The sequence below is a fragment of the Halichoerus grypus genome, chromosome 5 (genome assembly GCF_964656455.1).
Source record: "Halichoerus grypus chromosome 5, mHalGry1.hap1.1, whole genome shotgun sequence".
Classification (NCBI taxonomy): Eukaryota; Metazoa; Chordata; class Mammalia; order Carnivora; family Phocidae; genus Halichoerus; species Halichoerus grypus.
The window spans coordinates 64,866,852-64,879,669 of NC_135716.1; the positions used below are offsets into that span (position 1 = coordinate 64,866,852).

General features: G+C 35.9%; 1 protein-coding gene across 1 annotated transcript in view; it reads right to left on the reverse strand.

Moving 5' to 3' along the window:
* The window catches only part of DNAJC5B (DnaJ heat shock protein family (Hsp40) member C5 beta), a 57,364-nt gene that overhangs the window by 954 nt on the left and 43,592 nt on the right, over positions 1-12,818 (reverse strand). The gene's annotated exons all lie outside the window — the stretch shown is intronic.

Below are 12,818 nucleotides of genomic sequence, written 5' to 3' on the forward strand. Positions count from 1 at the left end.
GAGATTGAAATATTGAGAAGGAAAGAGTGAAAGATTACACACAAAAACAATGCACACTGAGAGCTAGTAGAAACAATAGAAGGCCAAATCAGACTCAGAAAGACTTCAAATCCCTCACTTTTAAGACAAAGAATTAAAAAAAAAAAAATTATATGTGTTTAAGTGACCAAGTGGATTTTGAAACTAATACAAAAGAACTTGAGATCAAAATATCTGAAAATTTCAAAACCTGATGAATGGGTTTAACAGCTAAAGAGAGAATTAATGAAGTGGAAGACAGATCTGAGGAGGTTAATCAGAATGTCACACAGAGAAACACAAAAATAAATATGAAAGAAGTTAAAGGACATGAAGAATAGAATGATAAAGTCTAACATATCTGATAAAACTTTCATAAAGTAAAAGTTTAGAGGCAATATTTGAGGATTTAATGGCTAAGAATTTTCTAGAAAGACACTAATCCACAGATTCAAGAACGAGACAGGATAAATTAAAGAGAAACTCATATTTAAAACATTTTAATGATTTTGAAAAACACTAAAGACAATTTTTTTTTTTTTTAGAGAGAGAGAGGGAGAGGGGTGGGGGAGGAGCAGAGGGAGAGAGAGAGAATCTTAAGCAGGCTCCATGCCCAGCACAGAGCCTGATGCAGGACTCACTGTGGGGCTCCACAGGGGGCTCTATCTTACAACTCTGAGATCATGACCTGAGCCAAAAATCCATGAGCCAAAATCAACAGTTGGATGCTTAACTGACACCCCCTCGAAGACAATGGTTTTAACAGCAATCTTATTTCACAATAGCAAATATAGAAGCCCAAAAACTATGGAATTATAATTTTAATATGCCAAAAGAAGCTATCAACCAAAGTTTGTTTACAAACGGTCTTGTTACTTTTTTTAAACCATGATATAAAGGCATTTTCAGACAATAAAAATGGAAATTGTGCCACCAACAGATTCAGTTTAAAAGCTGTAATTCAGGCACAAAAAAAGTGTTAGTAGATGGAAAATTTGTGCTGTAAAAAGGAATGATTGGTAAAGAAAATGGTAGGTATATGAATAAAAATAAGGGTTTATTGACTGTATACAGCAATAATAATAATTTAGGAGACTTAAAATTAAGATAAAACTAGAATACAAGAATAGTGTATAAATGAAAAAGGAAGTGATCAGAGTTAAAATGTTAAAAAGTTCTTGTATTGTTCAGGAGTGGGTAAAGATAAGAATTAATTCTAAACTTTGATAACAAGTATGCTTGATAAATGTTACCCTAAAAGAACAGGGCAGAGAATATAATTTCCAAACTGGAGGAGGGAAAGGAATGAAGTATGAAAAAAATATTCTATCATTAAAAAGAAAAAATAAACAAAAAAAATGTCAATTTAAAGTGATAATTAAAAAAATAAAGTAATAACTAAATATAACTAATTATAAGTATCTAGCCCTAGTTACTCAGGTAGTCCATAATAGAGCTGGTATTCAAACCTAGGCAGTATTTCCTAAGTCTTTTAAAACTGTGCTATACTAGCTCTCATGAAAGAGTAAGTTAGTAGAAAAAAAAATCAAAATATATCATTAATTATAATAAATAAAATGGACTTAATGCCTTTTTAGAAAGAAAAATGTTCTCAAACTGAATAAATCCCACCCCCTACCATATGTTGTTTGTAAAATACACATCAAAAAAATATAAGAGCAAAATAATTGAGAGTAAAAAGATGTAAACATCTTTACCTCACAAACACTACTAAAGAGAAAGCTAATGTAACTATATTTTAACAAAGTAAAAGACAAAAAGCATTGATAGAGCTAAAGAGTAACTATGTAATATAATATTCAGTTCACCAAATAGCTATTAAAGTTCTAAACTTATATACACTAATAAAATAGCCTCAAAATACATGAAGCAAAATTGATAGAACTTTATAGAAAAATAGAGAAATCCATCATCACAGTAGAAGATTTGAATGCTTCTTTCAGTAACTGATGAAGCAAACAAAAAATTCTTTAAGGATATAAAACATTTGATAAGTACAGTGTTCTGGACTAAATTGTGTCACACACACACACACCTCCCCCCCCCCAGTTCATATGTTGAAGTTCTAACCCCCAGTACCTCTAATGTGAATCATATTTGGAGAGAGCACCTTTAAAGAGGTAATTAAGTTAAAATGAGGTCCTCAGGGTAGGCATTCATTCAATATAACCGGTGTCATTATAAGACGAAGATATTAGGACATAGACACACGGAGGGAAGACCATGTGAAGACATGAGGAGAAAATGGCCATCTACATGCCAAGAAGAGAGGCCTCAGAAGAATTCAACCCTGTCACACCTTAAACTTTGACTTCTAACCTCGAGAATTGGGAGAGAATAAATTTCTGTTGTTTAAGTCACCCTGTTTGTGGTACTTTGTTAACAGCAGCCCTAGCAAGCTAGTACATATAATAAATTGGATTTATTTAATAGTCATATATGAAACAGTGAAACTAAAAAATGCAGAATGTATTATTTTGAAGCAATGTGGAACATTTATAAAAATTAAGTTCTAGGATGTAAAGCAAGCCTCAAGATATTTTGAACTATTGAGTCATGTTTTCCATAATTTCTGATCACAATGCAATTAAGTTAGACACAAACAAAAATAAAGAACCTGAAAAATCCCCACAGGTTTACAAATTAAGACACATATAGGCCTAACTTATAGATCAAAGAAAAAATTATGAAGTGGGGGAAAGATGGCAGAGGAGTAGGGGACCCTATTCCAACCGGTCCCCAGAATTGAGCTGGATATCTACCAGACCACTCTGAACACCCACGAAATCAGCCTGAGATGTAAGAAGATAGATCTGGATCTCCACAAACAGAATCTTGCAGGCGGTTGGTTTCGAGGTACGAACTGGGGAGCCGTGATTCTGGGCACATATCAGAGGATAAATGGAAGGGGGGGGGAGCCCAGCCGTCGGGATCCTATACCGCTGGTGAGCGATAACCTCCCATGCTGGGGACTGGGCACAGAGTTGCAGACTGGTAGCGGTGGGGAAAGGACTTTAGGGCAGCCCCCCGGACGGAAACCCGGAGCGGTGGGGCTGCATGTGTGAACTGGGGGTGGCTGGTGGTTTTAGAAGCACAAAGGGCAGAGACGTGCCCCGACCTGGAGGCAAGGACTGGGAGGCTTGCTGAGGGGCCCACAACCCAGGATGCTGCAGTTTATAGCAGCACAGACAGAAACAGAGTGTGGCCTGGAGAGCTCACTGAAGAACAGACTGCGATCTCTCCACTCTGAGGCAGTCTGCTCTAACTCTCAGAAGAGACACGGAAAGCCGCCAGGGAAAGCCACCAGAACAGAACAAAAGCCCCCCAAAACCGGTTTTCACTGAGCCCATACCCCGCCACAGGGGGCAGGGTAACTCTGTCCAAACAGGGTTGCCTGAGTAACAGCGCGGCAGGCCCCTTCCCCAGAAGACAGGCTGGGAAAACAAGAGGCCAGCAACCCTAAGGTCCCTAGAAAACAGGTGCATCTTGCTTCGGTTGTGGTCAATAATTTGGACTCTATACATTCCCTCAACCACCCCTCCACAGAATGACTAGGAGGAGGAACCCCCAAAATAGGAAAGACTCAGAGACTATGACTTATGCCACAGATTTACAAATGGATTCAGATATAACCAAGATGTCAGAGATGGAATTCAGGCTAGCAATTGTGAAGACAATAGCTAGAATGGAGAAATCAATTAATGGCAACACAAAGTCTCTAAGGGCAGAAATGAAAGCTGAATTGGTAGAACTTAAAAATGCAATCAGTGAGATCCAATCTAATCTAGATAATCTAACAGCTCGGGTAAGCGAGGCAGAAGAATGAATTAGTGACCAATTAATAAACAAAAAGGGAACAGAGGAGGCCAGGGAAAAACAACTCAGAACCACAGAACACTCATGAAAGAAATTGAGGAAGACACAAAAAGATGGAAAAACATTCTATGCTCATGGATTGGAAGAATAAACATTGTTAAAATGTCTATGCTACCCAAAGCAATCTATAATTTCAATGCCATCCTGATCAAAATTCCAATGACATTTTTCAAAGTGCTGGAACAAACAATCCTAAAATTTGTATGGAATCAGAAAAGACCCTGAATCGCCAAGGAAATGTTGAAAAAGAAAAACAAAGCTGGGGGCATCATGTTGCCCAATTTCAAGCTATATTACAAAGCTGTGATCACCAAGACAGCATGGTACTGGCACAAATACAGACATATAGACCAATGGAACAGAATAGAGAGCCCAGATATGGACCCTCAACTCTATGGTCAAATAATCTTTGACAAAGCAGGCAAAAATATGCAATGGAAAAAAAGACAGTCTCTTCAATAAATGGTGCTGGGAAAATTGGACAGCCACATGCAGAAGAATGAAACTCGACCATTCTCTAACACCATACACAAAGATAAACTCAAAATGGATGAAAGACCTATATGTGAGACAGGAATCCTTCAAAATCCTAGAAGAGAACGTAGGCAGTAACCTCTTTGACATCAGCCACAGCAACTTCTTTCAAGACACATCTCCAAAGGCTAGTGAAACAAAAGCAAAAATGAACTTCTGGGACTTCATCAAGGAAACAGTCAACAAAACAAAGAGGCAACCAACAGAATGGGAGAAGATATTTGCAAATGACACTACAGATAAAGGACTGGTATCCAAGATCTATAAAGAACTTCTCAAACTCAACATCCAAAAAACAAATAATCAAGTCAAAAAATGGGCAGAAGACATGAACAGACACTTCTCTAAGGAAGACATACAAATGGCTAACAGACATATGAAAAAAATGTTCATCATCATTAGTCATCAGGGAAATTCAAATCAAAACCACATTGAGATACCACCTTACACCAGTTAGAATGGCAAAAATTGACAAGGCGAGAAACAACAAATGTTGGAGAGGTTGTGGAGAAAGGGGAACCCTCTTACACTGTTGGTGGGAATGCAAGTTGGTACAGCCACTTTGGAAAACAGTGTGGAGGTGCCTCAAAAAATTAAAAATAGAGCTACCCTATGACCCAGCAATTGCACTCCTGGGTATTTACCCCAAAGACACAGGTGTAGTGAAAAGAAGGGCCATATGCACCCCAATGTTCATAGCAGCAATGTCCGCAATAGCCAAACTGTGGAAAGAGCTGAGATGCCCTTCAACAGATGAATGGATAAAGAAGATGTGGTCCATATATACAATGGAATATTACTCAGCCATCAGAAAGGATGAATACCCAACTTTTACATCAACATGGATGGGACTGGAGGAGATTATGCTAAGTGAAATAAGTCAAGCAGAGAAAGTCAATTATCATATGGTTTCACTTATTTGTGGAACATAAGGAATAGCATGGAGGACGTTAGGAGAAGGAAGGGAAAAATGAAGGGGGGAAATCGGAAGGAGAGATGAACCATGAGAGACTATGGACTCTGAGAAACAAACTGAAAGTTTTAGAGGGGAGGAGGGTGGGGGGATGAATGAGCCCGGTGATGGGTATTAAGGAGGGCACGTACTGCATGGAGCACTGGGTGTTGTACGAAAACAATGAATCGTGGATCACTGCATCGAAAACTGGTGATGTATTGTATGGTGACTAACATAACATAATAAATAAAATTTAAAAAAAAGAGAGACACCCCCCAAAAAAGAAAAAAATTATGGAAATTAGAAAATATTTAGAACTCAGATTATAAGAATAATATAAAAACATGTGTGTGACACTAAAATGGTACTTATAGGAAAATTTATAGCCTTAAATGCTTAATATCACAAAAGAAGAAGCACTGAAAATTAAGTATAAAAATTAAGAAGTTAGAAAATTAACAATAAGTTAAGAGAAATAATAAAGAATAAAAATTAAAAAGAAACAAATATACAAGAGAATCAAACCCAAAAGTTATTTTTTTGAGAAGACCAATTAAATTTTCAAATATCTGGTAGAATGGCTGAAAAAAAAAAAGCAGAAATAACCAATATAAGGAATGAAAAATGGGACAGTAGTACAGATCTTATAGATGCATGAAAGGTAATAAGAGGAAATTTTTAAAAAACTAGTTTTTTAATAAAGATAGCAAATCTAAATGGCCTATAAACATTAATACATTGAATCAATAATTTAAAATTTGTACAATTGCACATTAGCCCAGAAAGTCCTACAAAATCCTGTAGAAAGAAATAAATCCAATAATACATAAACTCTTTAAGAAAAGTTTAAAAAGAAGGAATAGTTTCTAATTTATTTCATGAGGCATAATCTTGGTATAGAACCCTATAAGGGAAGTTTGAGAAAGGAAAATTGTAGACCAACCTCAATCATTAACATAGATACAAACATCTAAAACAAAATATCAGCAAACCTATTTCATCAAAAAATAAAATAGTTAATACATTATGACTGCATTGGGTTTAATCTCAGAATACAAGATTATCTTAACTTTGGAAAAACAATTTATATCGTTCTTCATATTAACGGATTAAAGGAGAAAAATCATGACCATCTCAATTGGTGAAGAAAAAATATTTGATAAAATTTCACACTCATGATAAAGTTCTAACAAAAAAGGAATAGAAGACTATTTTCTTAACCTGATCAAAAACCTACAGCAAGCCTCATAATTAGGATCCAATTTTGAAAGCATCTTCTCTTCAACATTTTACTGGTAGTCTCAGCAAATACAGAAAGGCAAGAAAAAAGAAAGGGACTCCTGGGCGGCTCAGTTGGTTAAGCATCTGCCTTTAACCCAGGTCATGATCCCAGGGTCCTGGGATTGAATCCTGCATTGGGCTCTTTGCTCAGTGGGGAGCCTGCTTCTCCCTCTGCCTGCCACTCCCCCTGCCTGTGTGCATTCTCTTTCTCTCTGACAAATAACTAAAGTCTTTAAAAAAGAAAGAAGGAAAAAAAATCATAAGGATGGGAAGGAAGAATCAAAACTATCACTATTCACAAATGATAGAAGCAGTTATATAGAAACCCTGAAGAATTTACAGATAAATAATTGGAAATGGAGAGTTTAGCTAGTTTCTTTAATTCAAAATCAATGTTTAAAAAAGTACATTTCTGAAAAACAAGTAGAAAACTAATATTATTTATTTATAATTATATAAAAATTGATACTCAGGAATAAATGTAACCAAAGATATATAAGATCTATCTTTAGCAAAAGCCAGTAAAGAAGACCTAAATAAATGAAAGGATATATCACGTCATATGTTGGAAGACACATTTTTTTTAAAGTCAATACCATGTAACTGATCTACAGAGTCACTGCAATTCTAAACAAGATCTCAAAGGTTTTATTTAAATACCTTTTGTTTAAAAACTTGACAAAGGTGATTCTAAAATTTATATGGGAAAGCAAAAGTCCAAGCATATGTAAGACTCCCCTGAAAAACAGGGCAGGAAGACTTGCCTAAAGAGTACTAGGAATTTTTATAAGTGGGCCTGGTGTTGCATACAGATAGAAAAATCAGCAGTGAACCAGAAAAGAAAGCCCAGAAACTCCTCTATCCATCTATTGAATCTTAAGGTATGCTAAAACCAAGACTAGAAATCACTGTGCTGTGACAATTGGCTTTCTATATGGAAAAGAAATGAAATTGGAACCATACACCATACCACATGTAAAAATCAATCCAGATGATTAAACATGTAAATGTGAAATGCAAAACTATAAACCTTGAGAGGACCATATAGAACAACACTTTTATATCCTTGGGATAGGGAAAGATTTCTTAAAACACAAAAATCACTGAACATAAAGGCAATGATTGACATTTTATTACATTAAAACTCAGAACTTTGGTGTATCAGAAAACACCATAGAGTGAAAAGCACCAAGATAAAAACTGGGAGAATAAATTAAAAAAAAATAACGAAGAGTTAAACCCGAATATAAAAAATCAGTTAGGGGCACCTGGGTGGCTCAGTTGGTTAAGCGACTGCCTTCGGCTTGGGTCATGATCCCAGAGTCCTGGGATTGAGCCCTGCATCGAGCCCCACATTGAGCCCCACATCGGGCTCCCTGCTCGTCAGTGAGCCTGCTTCTCCCTCTCCCTCTGCTGCTCCCCCCTGCTTGTGCTCTCTCTCTCTCTCTGTGTCAAATAAATAAATAAAATCTTTTTAAAAAATCAGAAAAAGATATAATAAAAACCTGCAAAAGATTTGAATAGGCAAATCATAGAAGGAGAAGCTCAAATGAATAATAAGCATATAAAAAGATGTTCAACTTTATTAGTAATCAAGGAGACAAAAATTAGAACCACAGTGGTATACCATTTCCCACCCACCAGTGTGGCACACAATTAGCCTGGTGATGTCAAGGATGTGGAGCAACAGGAGCAACTCTCATTAACTGTTAGTAGGAATGGATATTAGTGCAACAATTTTGCAGAAAAACGTGGCATCATCTAATAAGGTATACTTGTACAAACGCTTTGACTAAGGTATTCACTCCTAGCACTCACGCACCAGAAGACACGTACACGAACATTCATAGCAGCATTGTTTGTAATGGCAAAAAAGTGGAAACTACTCAAATATGTGTCAGCAGTAGAATGGATAAATAAATTTATGGTATGTTCTCACAGAAGATTATTATACAGAAGTGAAAGTGAATGAAAGGCAGTCACAATGTGAATGGATCTCAGAAATATGATGTTGAGTGAAAAAAGCAAGTTGGAGGATAAATGTGGAGTCCATTCACTTAAATTTCAAAAATATGCAAAACCAAGCAATGTACTCGTTAGGAATGTAAATATATACAGTTGTGATACTAAAAAGGATAGTAAGGAAATGATTACATTATAATAGCCAGAACATGGATGGAGACAACCTAAGTGTTTATCAATGTTTGAATGGATAAAAAAAAAAAGTATGTGTGCATGCTTGCACACATGAACATGTGATGGAATATTATTCTGCCATAAAAAAGAAAGAATCTTGCCATTTGTAACAACATGGATGGAACTTGAGTACATTAAACTAAGTGAAATTAAGCTAGAGAAAGACACTCTATGATCTCACTTATATGTGGATTAAAAAAAGCTTATAGAAAAAGAGATCAGATTTGTGGTTACCAGAAGTGTGAGTAGTTAAAAGGTACAAACTTGCAGTTTTAAGATAAATAATTTCTGGGGATGTAATGTACAACATTATGACTATAGTTAATACTGCTGTATGGTATATTTGAAAGTTGCTAAGAGAGTAAATCCTAAAAGTTCTCATCACAGGGAAAACCTTTTTTTCCTTTTTTTTTTTTTTTTTTATCTATATGAGAAGATGGATGTTACCTAAACATATTGTGGCAATCATTTCATAAATATATATAAGTCAAGTCATTATGCTGTACACTTTAAACAGCACTGTATGTCAAATATCTCAATAAAACTGAAGGGAAAAAATGACTACAAATGATTTAAGATAGCAGAGGGAAAGTCAGCAAGGAACTGAAAAGGTAATGGCAATATTCTTTTTATGAAAAGTATAAAGTCAAGTCATAATAGCTGTATGTATTTAATATTTAATAAAAGCAATAACAGATTAAGGAATTAAGTGAATTACCCCCAAAATCTCAACCAGTAACCTATCGAGTTAGGGCTTGAAATAGAATTGTTTGACTCCAAAGCCCTCAGTTGTGGCCACTAGCAGTATCTGCTCTCAAAGTAGCTGGCATAAGAGGCTGATAATCAACTTTCCTATCTCCCCTCATTTTTATGAATTTGATGCCTTGCTTAGGCCCATGGTATTTTCCATTCCCTACCATGGGTGAATTTGTGGAGAACAAAAAAAACTTCTCCTTTTCTGAAGGAAGGGTATTTAGTTTCTTTCTCTAGTCAAATCTTGGTCTACCCTTCTCTACGATGTGTATTTTTTAAGTGAGGTAAGATTCACATAAAATTAATCATTTTAAAGTGAACAATTTATAATAATTCACCACTTTTATCTAGTTTCAAAACATTTTCCCAAAAGGAAACTAGGGACCCATTAGTCCTCCCTTCCCCAGGCCCTGGCAAACATCAGTCTACTTTCTGCCTCAATAGATTTATCTGTTCTTGTTATTTCATATAAATTATATCATGCAATAATTGTTCCTTTGTATTTGGCTTCTTTCACTCAGCATAATGTTTCCAGGTGCATCCACATTGTAGCATGGTTCAGTATTTCATTACTTTTTATGGGTGAATAAAATTTCACCTCCTCTACTTTTTTGTAATTTTCTCCTCAGAGCCTCCTGAGTTATAGCTGGATTATAGCTATATAGTATATATATAGCTATATAAGCTGGATTATACCCTTTCACATTTCCCGCTTTATTTAGTTAAATCTTACTGCTCCTGCCTTTTTTTTTTTTTTTTTTTTAACAAACTGCCCAGGATTCCAGCTGCTTTTCCTCTATCATATTTCACTTTGATGGTATGAGCCCTTGTCTGAACATATTCCATTTTGGGTTATTTGCAAATATGATCTCTGCACAACTTCTGCTTCATTCAATTCCTTGATAAAACTATTCAGTAGAAAAGCCCAATATGACCGTAACTGCTTTGTCTGGCATGAGAACATAATTTGCCATCTTATCCATACATTGCAGGGAGATATTGTGCCAAATGTTTTGCTGGTATCAAGATTTATCCATTTTAGGGTTCTCTATCTCCATAATCTCCTCCCCCTTAACTCCTCATTCTTTATGTCTTCAGCTTTAAATGTCACTTCCTCAGGGAAGCTGTCTTTACCTGCATCCTTGGTTTGCTTTGCCAGGGTGTTCAGAGATAACCGGTTCCTGTTTATGCTCTTGCTTCTGTTCCTTGTTACACTATCTCACAAGTCAGGCCCCCTCGTGTTTATTATCACAGCCCCTGTGCCTCTTCTTTGGTATGTTTATTATATTTTTAAATTAACTAGGTCTTTGTGTCATTATTTGACATTTGTCGCCCCATGTCCTCTGCTAGATTGTAAAATCCAAGATAGCAGGGGCCATGTATTTCTTTTTTTCTAGCTCCCACTGCAGTGTCTAACAAATATTAAGTGCTCAATAAATGTTTGCTGTGGAAAAACTATCTTAATAAACCTGTCCAGTAAATTTGCTCACTGAACCTTGATAGCCAAAAATTGAAGAGACCTTGGATCCACTTTGAGCCGCTTTTGGGGTAGCATTCTGAGCAGACTCACTCGTTCTGGTCTCCTGGCCAGAGCCTTGGTAAGCTTACTTGATATAGTCATATAAAGAAGAAGCAAAGGACTTCGGATTAGTTAGTTGCAAGAATTTTTTTCCATGAATTAATTTTAAAAATGGGTTCCTTTTGGTTGGGGGGAAGGAGGTAGGAAGGAGATTGAGTAGGGGTTGGTGAAACAAGGGAAGGTGAATTTAATCACTTCCTTGTGCCCTTTTCCTGGGCAGCAATGTGTGATGAATGCTAAAGAGCCAATGTAATAAATGTCTCAATATCTTGGCTGAGAGCAAGAGTCTAATTACAAGCCATATGGCCTCTTCAACTCAGTGGCTGTGAATTTATTTGGGTTTTATCCAATGAGTATCAAGAGCAGTTAAGCAATCAATAGATTTTTCTATGACTGAATTTCATATTTTTAGATCCAAGGTCAACACTCTAAATTCTTCTCTTTAGATATCTTATTCCCTCTCCTTCCAAAAAAGTGGGGAAATCATGATTGCACAAAAAATCTTTAGGATTTAACTGGGAGTTTTCAGTCCATTGCCTTCAGTTTGGAAAAAACAAACAAACAAACCTGAAGTTAGCTGTTGTATTCTTGGTTTGTTTTGCCAGGATGTTTAGAGATAACTGGTTCTCGTTTATGCTCTTGCTTATGCTCTCTCTCTCTCTCTCTCTCACACACACACACGTAGACACAGAGTCCCGGGAAACAGGGTACCTCAAGATGGTCTACAAAGTTCTCTTGGCTAGTAGTATTCTGATTTCGTTGTGGTCTTCAGCCAACAGAGCAGTATGGGGTCTAAATGAGATTGTTTTAAATATACCACTAAAAAATTCACAAAGTGGAACTTCTAATTTGTGAACCTTTGAAAGGAAGGGAAATCACCTGGTGCCCATTACCTTTACCTTTCAAGTTTCAAATTTTCCAAGATAAAAAAAAGGGGGTGATGGTCTTCCCCTAGACACTTTCTTTCTTCTATTTGATCCTGATTGATTCATAAGAATAATAGCATTTCCCTGTGTTCCTAGGATCCCACTGGGAGTATATCTTTATTTTGAGAAAGAAATGGATATCCATTTATAAGTTCTGTAGTTTCCAGCGAATATTGAAGATGCCACTGAACTTTTCCCCTGAACTAAGGGTAGAAGCTGAATTATATGAATTATATTATATTATATATGAATTATACCCTTTCACATAGTTGAAAGAGATACAAATACTAAAGCCAATCTTTCCTTTCTACTGCCAAATCCTACCCTATACCACTATTCTCAAACAGAAACTGGTACTATTTTACAGCATCAGAAGTTATCTTAGGCTTTAGCCAGTGTTGAGGAGTAGGCATGTTTGAAATATGCACTTAATAAAAAAATCCAAGAAAAATTATAGGCTTTAGATATAAAACTAAAATTATTAAATATATCAAGGTAGGTGGAAAACATTTCTAATGTTTTTTTTTAATAAGTCAGTTGGTTAAAAAAGAGTTTGATATTTTAAATTTGGATTTTCATAAATTAAGAGATTTGTACAATGTTCTATAATGTGTCCTTAAAAGCAAAGTTTGAGGTGTTTAGTCACTGAATTCAAATCAGAAATATATTCCTGTAGCTA